The sequence below is a fragment of the Neophocaena asiaeorientalis genome, unplaced genomic scaffold, assembly GCF_003031525.2.
Source record: "Neophocaena asiaeorientalis asiaeorientalis breed wild unplaced genomic scaffold, Neophocaena_asiaeorientalis_V1.1 scaffold408, whole genome shotgun sequence".
Taxonomy (NCBI): domain Eukaryota; kingdom Metazoa; phylum Chordata; class Mammalia; order Artiodactyla; family Phocoenidae; genus Neophocaena; species Neophocaena asiaeorientalis.
In genome coordinates, this window is record NW_020174918.1 from 1,619,629 (window position 1) to 1,637,005 (window position 17,377).

The following is a 17,377-nucleotide window of genomic DNA, read 5'->3' on the forward strand; positions in this document are numbered from 1 at the left end:
TATATGCCAATATATATATATATATATATATATTTTTTTTTTTTAATGTGAGATTTGTCTACCTGGCACAATTGGCTTTTTTAATACCTCCTTAACACAAAAAAGTGTTGGTCCACAAGTATGCCTATTCATTGAACCAAAGTGTAAATGTACACTATTTCTATATCAGAGATCACTTTCTATACTTGACTTATATTCCTAATAGCATTTCATTTCAATCTAGACCACATGATACAGTGCCACAAAATTCTTGCTAATTGAATATAATTTAGGATTTTTTGGCAGCAAATAAGACAATTTTCCATGCATAAATGGTGGTTTGTTTACATCTTTGGCTATGCAAAAACCATAGAAGGTCTTCCATACCTGAGAAAATTTCTTGTAGTGGATTCAAATGAGTATACAGTTTTCTCATCATTTGCCAGAAATATATCCTTTCCTCATGTGAATTTATGAGCTTGACCAGTGTCAGAGTCTCTTGAGTTATCTTGTTCACCTACTAGTTTGGTGGCCACTTCTGTCCTTCACCAGACTGGTTGTTCTGCATCTGAGTGCTTACATGATGAGTAAGAAAGAGAATCTATAAGAAAATGTTCCATCTTCATCTATATAAAATTCACTTCCTTTTGTCCTCCAGAATGTAAGTACTATGAGGGCAGGATTTTTACTCTTGATTCTCTTATGTAGCCCCATTGGCTGGTCCTCAATAAATATTTGTTGAATTAGGTGTATGAGCAATAAAGGAAAAAATAAAATGATACATTTACTTATTTGTTTGTATATTCTTGTAGCAGTCACCAACCTTCAACCCTGAGATAGGATGCCAGATGCTGAAGTTGTTAACTATGTATGTAACCCTAGTGATGGTGATTTTCTTCTTTATGCATCTATCTATTATCTCCAATTTCCCATAATGGGGGTTTACCATATGATTTTCGACTAAAAAGTTTAAAAATATAAGTTTGCTCTTTTTCCAATGGTTACCTTGCTTACAACCTAGAAAGTTTTGATAAGTATACTTATTATTTTAAGAATTTATTCAGGAACAGATGAAAGCAGAATAGCATTGCTACCTCTGTAATGTTTTCTAATTATTTAGAAAAACTATTATTTGCTACTTTAAATCATATATTGCATAATGCTTATTTTAAAGTATACATTAATACTAGTGAGAAAAGATGAAAATCTTTGATTTAGTCTTCTGTCGCTCATTCTTTTACTTAATTTTCAAACTCATGTTGAGATATCAATGCTCTATACTTTCATAATATCTCATTCTCAAAATGTTTCCCTACGTAGTTACTGAAACTAATATAGTCCCACTAGTTTCACTAGATTTAATTATATATTGAATTCCAGATCTAGGTACTCCCAATACCTGTATTCGTTAGGCAAGATCTGTGCCCTAAAATGTGCCCACATTACCCACCACTACAGTTCTTCCCAGCAAGTGATTTATGTAGAGTGTATAAGTAGCACACTGTTCCAAATCAAAGCTATATGTGTTCTATAAAGAAAAATTTTGTGCACACAATCTACTGAGACTATTAAAGAAGATAAATCTACATGTAGGTAAGAGCAAACAATGTATGTGATCTATTTGGATTTTAAAGATTTTGTGACAGTGTTAGATCCAGTTAATAAAGAAGGAGAAAAAAGTGAGAATAGAAAACAAATGTGTGTGTTCTAACAGAGCCAGGGGATAATTAAATTAGGAAAAGTGAACAAAAAATATTTGGTGGTAGGAGGGACAAGAACAGTGGCAAGAGACCAATTTTATTAGGTCAGTCTGTTTCTCCCCATTCTTCTTTAAAATTGATCACCTTCCAGATTGGAAAGGTGAGTTTCTAATTAGCTCCTTTCTCATCAGTCAAGGCTCAGTCTCTCTAAACAATCTTTGGGTAATGATCATATCTCCACTTTGATCAACATTAGGGAAATTGCAGAGCCAAATATTAAACAGGTGCTTATGTAATTGTGCTCAACCACCTGTTCTCTTGACCTCTAGCTGACCCAGTTAACAAAGACCAGTGTACTTCAAACAGTGCAAGTGATACCAAATATAATCAACACCTCATTAACACTGGACTCTTTTCTCTCAGTCTTTCAATTTTATTTTCTCAAATTAACCTTCAGTGTATTTTTATAACTCAGTGAAAGATCACTAAGAAACTGTAACTTGGTCCTGAAAAATCTATGTATAATATCAACTACAGCACTAAGGACTACAATCTTCCCCCACTTGAATTGCATATTTATTTAATTTGCTTATATTTATTTGCCTTGGGGCTAAAACAACTGTCTATGTAAATCTATTAAAAATTTTTCCTTATGTTAAAAAAAAAGTTTCACTGGCTTCCATAGCAACCTCTTAGGGGTTCAGTTAAAAAAGAATTCCAGAACTCAGATCCTGCTTCAGAACCAGGGAATGAGTATCTTCAATGGTGGGGTCTAGGTGTTTGTAACTTTAACAAGTTCACCAGGTGATTCAAATGTAGACCAATACCTGAGAAACATAGGAATGAACTTACATAGTTGACCCTTGAACAACAAGGGTAGGTGGTTAGGGGTCCCAACCCTCCACCAGGGTTATACAAAATCCCCTTATAATTTTATAGTTGGCCCTCTGACCCCCCATAACCCTGGTTCTGCATCCCTGGGATTCAACCAATCCAAGTCATGTAGTATTGTAGTATGTATTGATGAAAGAAATCCACAGATAAGTGGACCAATGGAGCTGAAACATGTGTTGTTCAAAGGCTGGCTGTATTTGGAGGATATCGACTTAGAACAAAGCATCACAGCTTTGGATTTCTGTTTCTGTTGTGTGGTAATGGAACTATTTCCTAACAAAGAAGAATCCCATAAAAAGTAGATGAAAAGTGGGCAGGTGAAAATCTAGGTAGATAAGAAAACAGAGGAGCATTACTCTTTACTTGCTCTCTATGCCCATCTCAAATTAGTTCCATTTTTTCACTTATTCTTAAAAACATACCAAGTGTCTATCTTTGCCAGGAATATATGTATGTTGGGACACAGGTGGGAACAAGAGAAATGCCATCTTTATATTATGGAGTCAAAATGTTGCAGCAGTTAAGGGTTCAAGTTCTGTAGTCTGACAGCCTGCATTTGAAACTTGGCTTTGCTATAAAGCAACTGGGGTAAATTCTTTTTCTGGGCTAAATTACTTAATGCGTTTTCATCTGGGAAATGGAATTATTGATACATATTTAATAAAGTTGGCAAAAAGATTAAATGCTTGGCTCATAGATATTGTTCCATATATGATTATTTATTGATAAACAGATAATGCTATTTTTTCACGTAAATTCTGCAGCCTGGGGGTTGGGGGCCCCTGCTCTAAGTAACCTGGGAGTGCTTAACCGTCTATCTTCTAAGCATTCTCAAACTCCAGTGTGCATTCAGAATCACCTGGAACCATCTTCAGAGTTTCTGATTCAGCAGTTCATGTGTGGAACTTTATAACAGTCCTTAGGGGATGCTGTTGCTGTTGGTTTGGGACCAAACTTTGAGAAACTCTGTTTTAGAGCACATATTATATCTTATTTCACAAGGATAACCAAGACTCACCTCTTTGTGTAAACTCCTTTGTCAGCCACTTTGGCAGTCCTTTTTCCCGCTGGGAGAGATAGTGATAGCTGCGGTCATCTGTTGCCATTTCTAAAAAAATATATTAAGAAGGGTGTTTTGGTTTTGTTTTGTTTTGTTTGTTTGTTTGTTTTTTTTTTTTTTTTGCTAGGAATTGTTTTCTTTACTAACTCCTTTACATATAGGTAGATAAATGGAGATACAGGGATTACCTAGCGTGCTCAAAAATCATAGGCAAACCTTGTCTAGATTTCTTAGAAAAGTTGACATTTAGGGTGAACATTGAAGAACAGAGGATAATGGGAGACAGAAAAGGAGAACCAGTGACTGACCTAGTAAAATCATTTCTTGTCCATTGCAGCACATTCTTCACCTCCACATTAAAAAAGAAAAAAAAAAAAAAAAAAAAAAAAAACCAAAAAAAAAAAAAAAAAAAAAAAAAGAAAGAAACCTAAAAGAGCAATTAACACCCTGGAAAGCACTTTGGAATTGCTCTCTAAACTTGGTGTAATATAAACAAATGGACATTTTGATTAAACAGATATCATTAGGATGACATATTTTGATCTCAACCCCTGGTTTAATGATCTAATTAAGACCAAGAAAAATTCATTATGGACTCTCAAATCAAATAATTCATTTTACAGAGTCATGGAAAAAGACTATCTGTTTGTTCAGGATAGGAAGAATGTCCCGGATGAATGAAGAAGAGAAATTTAACCCTGAGAAGTTTATGTGTCTTTATTTCTAAGAGGAAAAGATAACAGACAAAGCCAGCAATGAAAAGTGCAAACTACAGGGAGGAAGAGGATGTAGGCCCTGGAGGTACTTTTGCCTTCAGCTACTCTTTGCTGTATTTTACCTCAGCTTGTCCATTACAAAAGGAGAAAGATTTGAGAGAAAGATAAGGTGGATGTACTAGGATAACCAAAATCCCATAGCTTTTGGAGGTGTGAATGTTATCATATCCAGGGAGTTAAGACAAAGGAAGAAGTAAGAAAGCAGATCAAATGAGTGTGAGAAAAGGCATATTACACAGAGGAGGCCAGGGGTTAGCAGTGGTAAGAATCTGGGAGGTAATAGAGCAGGAACTGTGACAGTTAATTTTTTGTCAACTTGACAGGGCTAAGGGATGCCCAGATCTCCAGTAAAATATTATTTCTAGATGTATCTGAGAGGGTGTTTCTGGAAGAGATAAAGCATTTGAATCAGTAGACTGAGGTAAAGAAGATCTTCCCTCACCAATGTGAGTGGAATTATCCAATCTATTGAGGGCCCAAGTAGAACAAAATGGTGGAAAGCAAACTCTTTCTCTCTCTTCTTGCAGTGGGACATTGTTCCTTTCCTCCTCTCAGACATCAGAGCTCCTGATTCTTGGGACACTGGACTCCAGGACGTACATTCTCAGCCCTTCAGTCTCCAACTGAGAGTTATACCATTGATGTCCTGGTTCTCAGGTCTTGGGACTTAGACTGAAATATACACCATTGGCTTTCCCGGTTCTACAGCTTGCAGAGGGAATATCATGTGACTCCTCAGATGCCATAATTGAGTGAGCCAATTCCCACAATAAATCTCTTACATACCTATATCTATATATCTATATCTACTGTTGGTTCTGTTTCTCTAAAGAACTCTAATACTGTAACCAAAATATTGAAAGAAAAGGAAAACTGAATGGATTAAAATTAAAGCATGAAGCAGCCATGATATTTCTATGGAATACCACATGTAGTTTTCTTGGAGATAATATTTCCCCCTCAAAAGTTGAATATCACTGAAATCTGTACTCTAAAAACTCATTACATTCACAGGTTTATTGCATGTCTTCTTGCTGAAGTCTTTAACTAAATATCTAAAGGGAAAGGAAAACAAAGCACTATTAGACTATTGAGTAATTCTCACTTGAAAGCATTTAAGATTAATTCACCTAAAACCTTAAAAAACAAAAATTTAACAACATTGCCTGTGGCTTTGCCAATGGCAGTCTATCTGCGGTGTTATGTCAGGGGACACTGAAGTGGGATTATAGCTAACTGCTGTCAGTTTTCTTCCCCTTTTGAACATAATATTTCCAGTGGATCCATTTGACCGTGCCTTATTCTTCTTAGGCACGACTGCATGAATTGTTAGGACCTCAGCCACATGAGCAAGGAAGGGAAGAGATGGAATTTGAATTGGACAGGATGATGAATGGGGAAATTAGTTATAGATGTGGCCCCTTAAAGGTAGCCAACAGGTGTGCAAATTTTGTGAATTCTGCTTGATTAGATTAAGTGTTAACGTCTGAGAAGGTTCAATACAGAGTGAAATCCAAATGCTAAATAACACCCATAGCCAAACCAATGGTGATGCTGTAAGTGCTATTATGAGTATAGAAAGTATAAACAATGGCTTTGTTCAGGGGATTTATGAAAATTAAGCAGAATGTCAACACCTCTATTCTTAGAATAGAGGGATATGCAAGAAAACAAGGAAAAAACTGAATCAAAATAGTTGGTCCATTGTGACAGGAAAGTACCTAAATGTTGTGACTTAGGTACTCATGGTTACCAAGGTTTTACTCCTGGCACACTGGACTGCCAGAGAGTCCACTGTTTAGAGAGATGAGCTTGCTGATACCCGTTTTGTCTAGCTCCCATTAGTTGAGATGGTAAAAGCATCTATCAGTGTAACCAGCAGGATTGGAAAGGCAGGGGTGGACAGAACATACCACCACCTGTTAGAGGTCATTGCTTCTGCTTCTTTCTGCTGATGAAGCTGCCTGTTTGCTAGACTACATAGTCCCAGGTGTTGTGCGACTACTTCTTCCAGTCACCTTCATTTAACCTTGCTGCTAGTTCCTTCACAGCCAGAACAGAAAGAAATCCTCTGTCTTTCTTAAAGACTGAACTTCAAAATGATATTCCCATGAGGGCTTGTGGTAGAGGAGATAAAGCACAATTTTTTGAATTCATGCAGAAATTGAGTTCAAATGAGTAAATATTATTTGGATCCTGTTGGTAATCTGAGTCTTAGTTCCTCATCTCTGGACTAATTTAGCATTGTCTGTTTCATGGTATGACTGAGATGACTCAATGAGAGGAAAAAAAAAAAGTTAAAATGCTTAGCTCACTAGCTGGCACTCAACAATTGTGAATTTCCTCTACCCCTTCCCATATCATCTTTTCTTTTTTCTTACTTAGGGTTTCTTGACACTCGCCTACTTTCTGCTTATATACTCATCTTTGGGGCACTTTGTAGCATCTTATCTTCAAGCACAACATATCATTGAGTTAATTTTACTGCACTCTAGCCTCTCGTGGTTCATGGTTAAAAAAAATAAAAGTCCTGTTCAACCAAGTCATTACCAACTCAGATTGTTCGATATCTGAAATTAATAATCAGTTGTTGGATACAAGTAGTATTTAAAAGTCAGAAGTCTGAAAAGACAGTTTTGACATTTTATATATACCTTGAAACTTTTTTATATACCTTTGCAGGAGTAACATGAACTTTATTTCATGTCATTCCCATCTTATTCTAAAATTAATACAGTAGGAACTCAATAAACCTGGAATCTTATTAACGGATGTAAATATAATATAGCTATCCTTTCCTTTGCCATAGGGTGTTTAGTTGTTGTTTTGATATATTTTATGTTGTGTTGTTTCATTCTGCCTTACATTTCTTACAAAGAAAAAATGTTAAATTGTCTTGAAGATGAGAATATCAATGAGTAATATCCAAAGTCTGTTATAGAGAAATAATGTAATGAGTCAGAATCTTTGCATTATTTTGCCATTGTTCAAAATAATAATTTTACTGTGAGCTATCTTCCAGGAATATATCATGTCTGAGAGGAGGCAATTTTTAAACGTTTAGGAATATTTAGGATGATGCTTAACTGATAATTAGAGAGTTGGTGTAGTCTATTTCAACCAAAATATGAAGGAGGTCCCCAAACCTCTTTTGATAGGAGAGATAAAGTAGTTTACTTGAAGACATAGGCCTATTCAATTCTAATGGGGATATTGTAAGAAAAAGCCAAAGAATCAAAGCCCTCAGTAGAGGAGGAGTTTGAAAAGACTCAGGTTGTGAGATAATGGTGAGACATATGGCCACTTAATGAGGAAGGCTATCAGAGTTTATATACCAAAGAAATTAGCTTCTCATGGTGATGGGTCCTCAGAACAGGAAGCTTTGGGGCAGGAATAGCATCATGTTGGATAAATGTCAGCTCACAAAGCAGGACTTGAGCCTTTCCAGAATAGGATTTTGTTATTTTTCCTATTGAAAGATAAAGGGGTTACCTCTGAAATCTCAGAAACTCTTCTAGATCAGCTAAACATGAAGCTTCTCAGTGGAGGGAGGTTCCAAAATTGCAGGGGGTGTAAGATGGGCTGTATAGAAATTTAGGTGTAAGGCTACAGTGATGAATTCAGGGTCCCCTTTTCTAGAAGTTTTAGGAGAAAAATAAAAATATTGATTTACTGACATAAAAGGTGGGGACTGACAGTAATATAATAATATCTCCCCTCACCTTGTGATTTGTTGATAGGGAGATGAATTATTATATGTCTCTTCATAGAGTGTGTTGAGTGGTAAAAATAAAGGAAGGATGCCTTATGTCAACAAAATATCTGCATAATTACTGGTGGTAAATATACCATTTTCCTAAGACAGCATTCTCAATAGAAATATAATGCATAGCACATATGACATTTAAAATTTTCTAAGTAAGAACATCAAATAATTTAAAAGCAGGTAAAATTATTTTTAATTAAATAATTTATTTTGAGATAATGGTAAACTCACATGCAGCTGTAAGAAATAATATATTGAGATCCTTGTACCCTTTAGCCATTTTCCCCCAGAGATAAGATCTTATAAAACTAGAGTACAATACTACATCCAGGATATTAACATTGATGCTATCCCATCAATCTTATTCTTATTTCATCCATTTTACTTGTACTCATTTGTATGTGAGTGTGAATGTGTTTTTTTACAATGTTATCACATCTGTTCATGTATCCACTACCAAAGTCAAAACACAACAGTTCAGTCACCACCAAGATCCCTATCTATCTCAGTTTCCTATCTCCTGTGTCCCGCATTCCTAACCCCTAGCAAATTATCCATCTTCCATTTCTTTAATTTTACCTAGAAAAAATAATTTTAACAACATATTTAATATAGCTGAACTATTACCATTTCAATGTATAATCAGTATAAAAATATGAGATACCTTACAATTTTCCTGGATTATTAGGTCTTCATGGTCTAGGCTATATTTTATGCTACAGTACATATTGATTTGGACTAGTAACATTTTAATGTTCATTAGCCACATGTGTCTCATGGCTATTGCATTAGATTGCTGAGGTCTAGGGGATGAATGTTTGCTCTTGGATTGTCCATGCCATCCAGAGTAGAGGTTTTAGATTCAGGGAAATATAAAAATATGGGTATATTGGACCCTTGGAAACAATCTGAATATTTAGCAGTAAAGGAATGGTTAATTGTATATTATAGACATTAAATTTTTATTTACAAAGAAGACAAAATAACATGATGTAGGGTGACCAACAATCCAATTCCTGGGTCTGAGGGGTTTCTTGAGATGTGAGAATTTCATTGCTAACTAACATAATGGGAACCCTAACTCAGTGAGAAAATCCTCATAATAGTAGAGTGTTTTATATAAATATATACATGCAAATATATATACATATATATCACACATATATTTTATATATATGTGTGTGATATATATGTATAGATATGTACAATGTATATGTGTACAACATGTATATATCTCACAAAGAAAGAGTAATAATATTCAAAGAAAAGCATTTTAGAAATAAATATAGTAGATGATCACTTTTAAAATAAAAGCTAGTGTATCACATTCACAAAATTGAGCTTTGCAAGGCAGGTATAGAACAGGAGGGAACCTAAGGGTCTCAGTTTTTTCTTTGTAAAATTACAAATGGGAATAGACAATCTCTAATATGCATTGTAGTTCTAAAATTCTACAATAATAATTCCAAATAAACCTTTGTACAGCTCAAAATTACTATAGAAAATCAAGATGCAATTTCATTATTCCAGAAAATGTTCATAGAAGATGTGAGAAGTACATATGACTTTGAAAGATTAGGTGAATTAGGTGAATTTGGTCTAGGTGAATGGATAAAAGGAGGTAATTCAAAGCAAATGAATAATAGTAAACTCAACAAGGCAGAGTGACAAAACAATTGAACTAAGGTCCTTGTTAAGGGGAGCACTTCAGGCATGAAACATTATTTTAAAAGAATCTTATTGATCACCCTTAAAGCATTCCTTTCTGTGTTAATAACTGAACATTTTACGTTTGCCAAAGAGATTATAAACAGAAGTGATGAGTTTAAGGCAAATGATCACTTTTTTAAAAGCATTCTTTTAGTTTACATCAACTGTTATTTAAAACTCTTATCTGATGTAAACACTAAGAAATAAATAGCTTGTGATGTGAGTGGGGGATGTATAGATGGGAAACTTGCCTTTCCAGATCATGCCCATTTCAAAAGGCTAATTCTTCCAGTCTGCCATTGTTCAATCATAACCCATGTTTGCATCTAAGAAAGGCATTTGATACCCCTTACTCTCACAATAAAAGATTCACTGATATGTGGACCAGTCACTCTTGTATTGTTTCTCTGAATTAGTGGTACTCAGTCATCTTTTGGAAAAAGAAAAATAAAAGAGACTGAGACTTGATCATTTAGCAGACATAACAATAGCAGAGCTGAGAATGGAGTAGTAGTGTTTGGGTTATGTAAAGCAGAAGAGCAAAAAGTGTGCAAGAAGAGAGAACACAAACAGAAAGAACTGAAGTGGCATGTTTCTACAAAACCACGTCTGCTAGTCAGAATGACTCCTGACAATTACGTTATTGGCCCGTTCAAGCACACAAAGTGAGAGGTAGCGTATAAAGAAAGAGTACTGCTACCATAGGGCAAGGAAAGAACAAAAATGTATTCATAAGCAAACATTAACTCTACGTTTGGAACATTTCTAGAGGGGGAAAAACTAGGTGTTGGGTTTCTAGAGCAGGAATTTGCTCTTAAGAAACTTTGCAATAAAAAAAATCCAGGTGTACTGGGTTTCCTTCACATGGAGGTATGTGGTACCATCTGCTCGAGGGACAAAGAATTTCATCTCAAACAATTTTTTTTTCCACCTAAGGATGAATGGTTTGAAAGTATCCTGGGTAATGTGATGGCAGGCTAGGCAGTGATTCCAGTTCTTTCTGTGCCTGTGTGTAAGAGTTTGATTTTGATGAGTTTGCCAAAGGACATAGACACTTCTCCTCCTCCTCTAAACATCTGTGGGTGATCTATTCCCCCCCAAATGACAGTATCTGTCTTCCTGCTAGCTGACTTGAGAGCCAGTGTGCCAGACTCTCACAGCTGTGGGAGCACAGCTGACAATCCATCTTCAAAATGCACCACATGCCAGTTGTTTGGATTGAGGTAGCTTGGAAAAGTCACTTCTTGGGAAGAAAACTTTATCTGAGAGCTGATCTTCTCACAAGGAGTATATTTCTACTTTCTCCTCAACTTCTGCACATAAAGGAGGCATCTAGATGAGAAGTGCCCATCATCAGATAATGACCTTGCCTTTGGGGGCTCTTTCTAGCTGTTAACAGCATGACTGAGTCACCTGGGCTGAGAGCTTTGATGAGCATTCACTACCCTAAATAAAGGTCATTCTCATTTTCCAGTGCATGTTGGCAGCTAGACATTATGAAAATTACAGTTGTCTCCCATAAAAGTTTCCCCCACTTTTGTGCACAGGAAGAAGAGGAATTAATAGACCTTCACTTCAGCAATAAGTAGATCCTAGGTATTCTTTCATTTAATTTATTAATTACTATTACACATTCTATGTTGTATTTTGAGGAAAATTCCATATATTTTTATGTTTTAAATATTAATGCAAATATAATATAAATTCATTTAGTAAAATGTGTCCTAAGGCATCCAACCAAGTAACAGGAGAGATGTGGATGTGTTTATCTATAGATATCATATATATATACACACATACACATGTATACACACATATACACCCATACATATATAAAACATACAATAAATACGTATGGTCATACTTTGTTTATGCGTACAGACTTATAAAGACGTGTACTCTTAACCGTATACAAAAATACCACTTTATTAAGTAACATAACACTGAATGCTCTAATTATATGATTCATTTGAGCATTTTGTATAGATTCTATGACAGTATTTTTGTACCCGCCTTTTAGTATGAAAACATGGTTGCAGAGGGGCAAATAGCAAAACACTGATGTGATTTTAATGCCTTTAAGTATGGCTGAGTTAATAAGATTGACAAATGCATTGATCGACATTTCCATCAATCAGTGGTTAAAAAAAATAAAAATCCTGTTCAACTGGTTAATTCTTCTTTGGGAGGATTGATGGGTTACACCCAATAGAGGCCAATTACTTCTCTGCCCAACAAATGACCCTCCTTAGAGTTGAGTGCTTTTGATTTACCTAGTGAATATTGTTTCACTGGTTCTTATCTCACATTATCTACAAACGGGTCACTGATGTCTGGTGCACATTTATTAACAGAGTAAAAAATGTAATAAAGCTTGTAATAAAATAATCATTTAATATTCTGTTGTAGCTTTTCTTTTAATTAAAAGATCCATTATGCATAAATTACTTAGCATAATTCTTGGCACAGAGTAAGAGTTCAGTGAGTGTTTATTACTGTTTTATTAATATTATTAAGCACCACAATACCATGTCAAAAAAGTCAAATCTAAATATTATATTTTGCATTCTCTGTATTAAGGAAAATGATAATCAGAGGCTGAGTGAAAACTGAGTATACTCCATAGAGAGACCCATTAAATGGCTCTATAAGGATCTAAAAGATTTATGTTGGCTTGTAAGTAAAGAAAAAGGCCAGATTCTGAAGGATAAAGAAATAGGCAGTGTCTTGTTGCTTTTCAGTAGATACAAGTTCAAGAGATAGAATAAAAAAGAGGCCAAGCATAGTAAATGATTTAAAAAGGCTGTGGTTATTGTCCTCATATGAATAGTATTGCTGCTTCAGTGGTCGAATCTTTAAAAAATAAATGCCATGTTTGAATATATAAAATCCACTTTTGTGAATGGAACTAACACTTTTGTTAACTTTATGTCTTATGTTTTGAAGTTTTAAATGAGATATCATTAGAAAAATTGCACTGTTTAAAATATTTGAAAAGCACCAGTCTAAAGACTAGTATATTATATTTATAATATAACAATTGCTGCAATAGAAGTAGGTGCACGTAGGATGTGACATTAGAATAAGGCAAGTCAGAAGTAGCGTTCTCTGCATAATTTAAATAGAAAGTTATAAAACATTTACCTTTGTGTCATTACACAGGTCAGGTTAATCAAATGTGAATTAAGAGAGAAGATTATCTAAATAAATATTATATATATAAGTATGCAATATGTGAATATGTGAATATTTTAAAGTTAAAAATCAAACTGTAAGCTTAGATTAGTACTTTTGAGACTTGTTCTGGTTGATTTCCTAAAGACAGCAATTTCTAATATTCATGAATTCATAATGATATCTCAAAACCATTTCACATGTATTATTTTTTATTTGCCTCAGAAGAGCCCCATAATATGTAGAATACTTATAATTAATTTTGGATAAGTGCAACTATAGGAACTATACGTAGTTTACCAGAGTTTACAGAGCAAGTTGCTTTCAAAAGACATCTAAAGAAGTCTTCGGGAGCTGGAAAGGGGCGGCTATCTCCCCCGGGGCTATCTTCCTGTCAGAAGTGAAGAGTTCTGCTTTGCTCCAACCGACATTGGCAATGCCTGATTAGTGTACCCGTTTTCTCTCTATAGTCACTTTTCCAGGTAGCATATGTCAAAAGCAGACTTGGACAAAGCTCAGAAGGAAACATGTATGCAAATCATTTTCTTTGGAGAAGAGAGAATGGGAGGGGAGGTATATGGCTTGGGTGTTCTCCTTTCTCAGAGTGATAACTATATCTCCTCTGAATAATGAAGGATATGATCCCAAAGAAAGTGTTTCCCTCCCGGTTGACCTACAAAAACAGTCACTACAGCAAACTCCCAGGGAAAGGAAAGTGTCCTTTTCCTTTTGACTGATAAGAGTTCACAATAATTTCAGAATAAGCAGTGATTCTTTACTGTCTTTGTTAAGAGTATGATGAATGTGGGGAGGGCAATAAGAAGAGGGATAAACAGAGGAGGCAGGGCCACAGGGACCAGCTTGGGAGAGAAACGGGCTGCCATGTGATGAGGTGGAAATGGTTACAAAGGGCCTCGCCTTCAGAAAATGATCCTCCTTAGTATGCTGATAAACTTTACTGCAAGAAGAGCTGCTTTGCCTCTTTAGGAGTTTATTTCTTATAATTATCTTTGATGGAACAGCTGATCCACATAGTTACCTTAGGTATTACCTAAGTGGAGATAGAATCACTTCTTTTTTTTTTTTTTTTTTTTTTTTTTTTTTTTTTTGGGGCCCCCCCAGGACTGGGGCACGAACCCGTGTGCCCTGCATTGGCAGGCAGACTCTCAACCACTGCGCCACCAGGGAAACCCAGAATTACTTTTATATTACCACCAACTGTAAAAAAAAAAAGAAAGAAAAAACTCAAACTTTATTTTCAACGTCATTTTCTTTCCTTATGTCTGAAATAGTAACTATTTATTTTAATCCTGTTTAAACTGACTTTCCACAAATATACTAAATATAAGATTTAAACACTTAGAAAGAATTGAAAGATGCCATTGAGCAGAGTTGCACTCATTATCTAACCAAAAGAAAATAACTTTGGAAGAAAAAAAAAATCACAAATGGCAAGACTTTGAAGAAACTACTTGTTATCTTTTCCACTCTGGTGATCTTAGATTTTCACACCAAATTGAAACACATTTTTCTGAACAATAATGTAATACATTTTTGACATCACAAAAGAATGCTTTTAAGGCATAAAAAATGCATTTCCCTTATGTAATCAAAAACAAAAAACCTATAAATTACAATGCAATAAACAGTCCAATTCCTCTATTGAATGTATTTAAAAGATATATGCCAATTAAGCTCTTAGTCATTTGTGTTAACTGGCTAGTTGAAAGCTTTCCAAATCTGGTTTAACCCATATTAAATGTCTTAGTGGTGGCCCTCAAATAAAAAGAGAAGGGGAAAATTAATCTTAGCCTTTTTTTCCATTATATATTTTAATAAATGTTGCTGTACATTTCTAATACATTTATGTCTCACACAGAATGCCAAATGGTTTGATTTTTTTTCAATGGAAAAGCCAAGAGCAAATTTACACATTAAAATGCAAAGCAATTCAACAGTACAAGCTTTGTCTTCCAGAATATGATGTATTTTCTCTGCTTCTTCATAACTCTTTATAGTCATTTCAGCTTTATATATAAGTAGGCTTTGCTAAAAGTTTGCAGAGTATCCAATTTTTTTTTCCCTTTGTTCCCTTCTGCCTTGCTGAGAATGTCTTAGGACTGTCTTGCACATTCATACATTAATAGATTCTACTTCTTTAACATAATGATTTACAAGCTGATAGTGACATTTGCTAGATTTTGCCACAAAACCTCTTTAGGCAGAGAAAAAAATAAAAATTAAATTAAAATAAAAAGAATATCTCCACAATATTATTAGCATGGATGCACTTAAGTAACAAAATACCAAAAGGCATTGCAGTAGACAACAAGGTGCCCATTTCTGGACATCTTTAAATTGAGATAAGGTAAAGGGGGCTGACAATCAAAAATTATAAAATATAATATAATATAATATAATATAATATAATATAATATATACAGCCTCCAGCTTTCTAGTTGACAGCACTCTGGTTTAAGAAAAAGAAATAGGCACAACTATAATGTAGATTCAGTTTCTATACTTAAAAATGCAATTGTCTTTGGGAAACAAAATGCAGTCAGCCCAGTTGATTATGGTTTAAGAAGTCTTCTGACATAGAAAATTAAGCAAGAAGCACCCTTCAATGGTAAATGTCTGCTGCCTAGTAAAGTGGTAAAAGTGGAAATGAGACATAAAATAAAAGTAGATATGTAGAAGGAAAACCAGATGGGAACATTAAGACCAAGCTCATGGGCTGTGTGACTTGGGACCGATTATTTAATACCCTAGGTCTTCTTCTTGAACTTTCTTGTAATACTATCTAATCATGAAGATCTCCTCCAGCATAAGACTTTATGTGTAAGGTGACTAATCTCACCCTTTGCTGGAATGTCATATGAAAACTGAAGGCTTTTCTTGAGCTAAGCCTCAATCCCACTGTAGGAGTAGGAATTTTGGCTTGGAGAACCATAGTTCCAACCGCATGGGTGTTCTCCAACCTGACAACTATGCTGAAGCCTTTCTTTCTCTGCCCTAGAAATATTTTCCACATCTGTATTTTTTCAGTCTAGGGAATCTGCTTAGTTCTTAGATTGGAACATTAAATAAAATCTACCTATTTCAACAATCTAGATGACTCTAGAGCAGGTAAAATTTTCTTATCATCCCCCTTGCTCACTCATTCTCCTGTGCTTAAAGCTTGTCCTCTGCATTGTTTCTTTCACCAGTTCCCTAGTTCTTCCCAGTTTTGATATCTGAATTTACAAGTTTAATGTGGTAGGTATTTAAGAGAAATCCTATTGCACCAACTGGGTCATCACCTTCCATTTTTATATGTAAGAACAGGTCCATTTTCAGTAGTAATGTAAGGGAGCTGACTGTTCACCTTATAAGAGGACTAATATAACTAAAATAGAGCATTTGTAAAATTAAAAGATAGAAGTAGAAGAAATCAATTGATTAATGACAATTAGCATATACTAGTGTGCCCTGTGCTCTTTCTGAGTTACATGCAATGGCTAGTGCCACTGACTACCATTCATGCAAATTTACTGTGTCTGTGAGTAGCATGAGCTCTGAAACCAGATCTCTTGGGGTGGAATCCTCACTCTGCCACTTAGTGTCCTTTAGTTATCTTCTCTGTGTCTTATGGTCTATTCACAGTGGGGGGCAGGAGTATATGAATAATAATACAGATCTCATAGGGTTGTTGACAGTGTGAATTACTGTAATAGCTGTAAAACATTTAGCACTATGCCTGACACAAAAGTAATATGAATTATTATTTTCATTATTAATTTTATTAATAGTCTTACATAAAACTAATCTTAATTATAATTATTCATATTGTTGGTTAAATATAATTAATATTAATTTTATACTTATGTTAATTTATTATATCAATTCATATTATTAAATATTATTGTCATAGCTATTATTGAGAACATCCTTATTAATGTATTAATTTATTAATTTAATGTCTAAATTATTTGCACATTGTATGAATTTACTGTGCATTACTTATTATACTGGTATTATTTTAATTAATCTTCCCTTGAACTTTATGAGTTAAATATCAATGATATTGAAATCCTTGTTTTAAAAATGAGAATATTGAGGCATAAAGAAATTAAGTAAATTGGTCAAGGTTAGATAGAGAGTAAATGGTAAATCTCAGACCTATTCACAGATTATCCTCTGCCTTTTTCCACTTTGAGTTTCAAGTTCTTTCTGTTTGGCCTGTTCCTTGAAATCATCCATATTTGCCACTTGGTCTCCACCTAGGACTGTGGACCACATCAGTGAACCTGTCTGATTTCCAGGGCTGGGTTCTTTA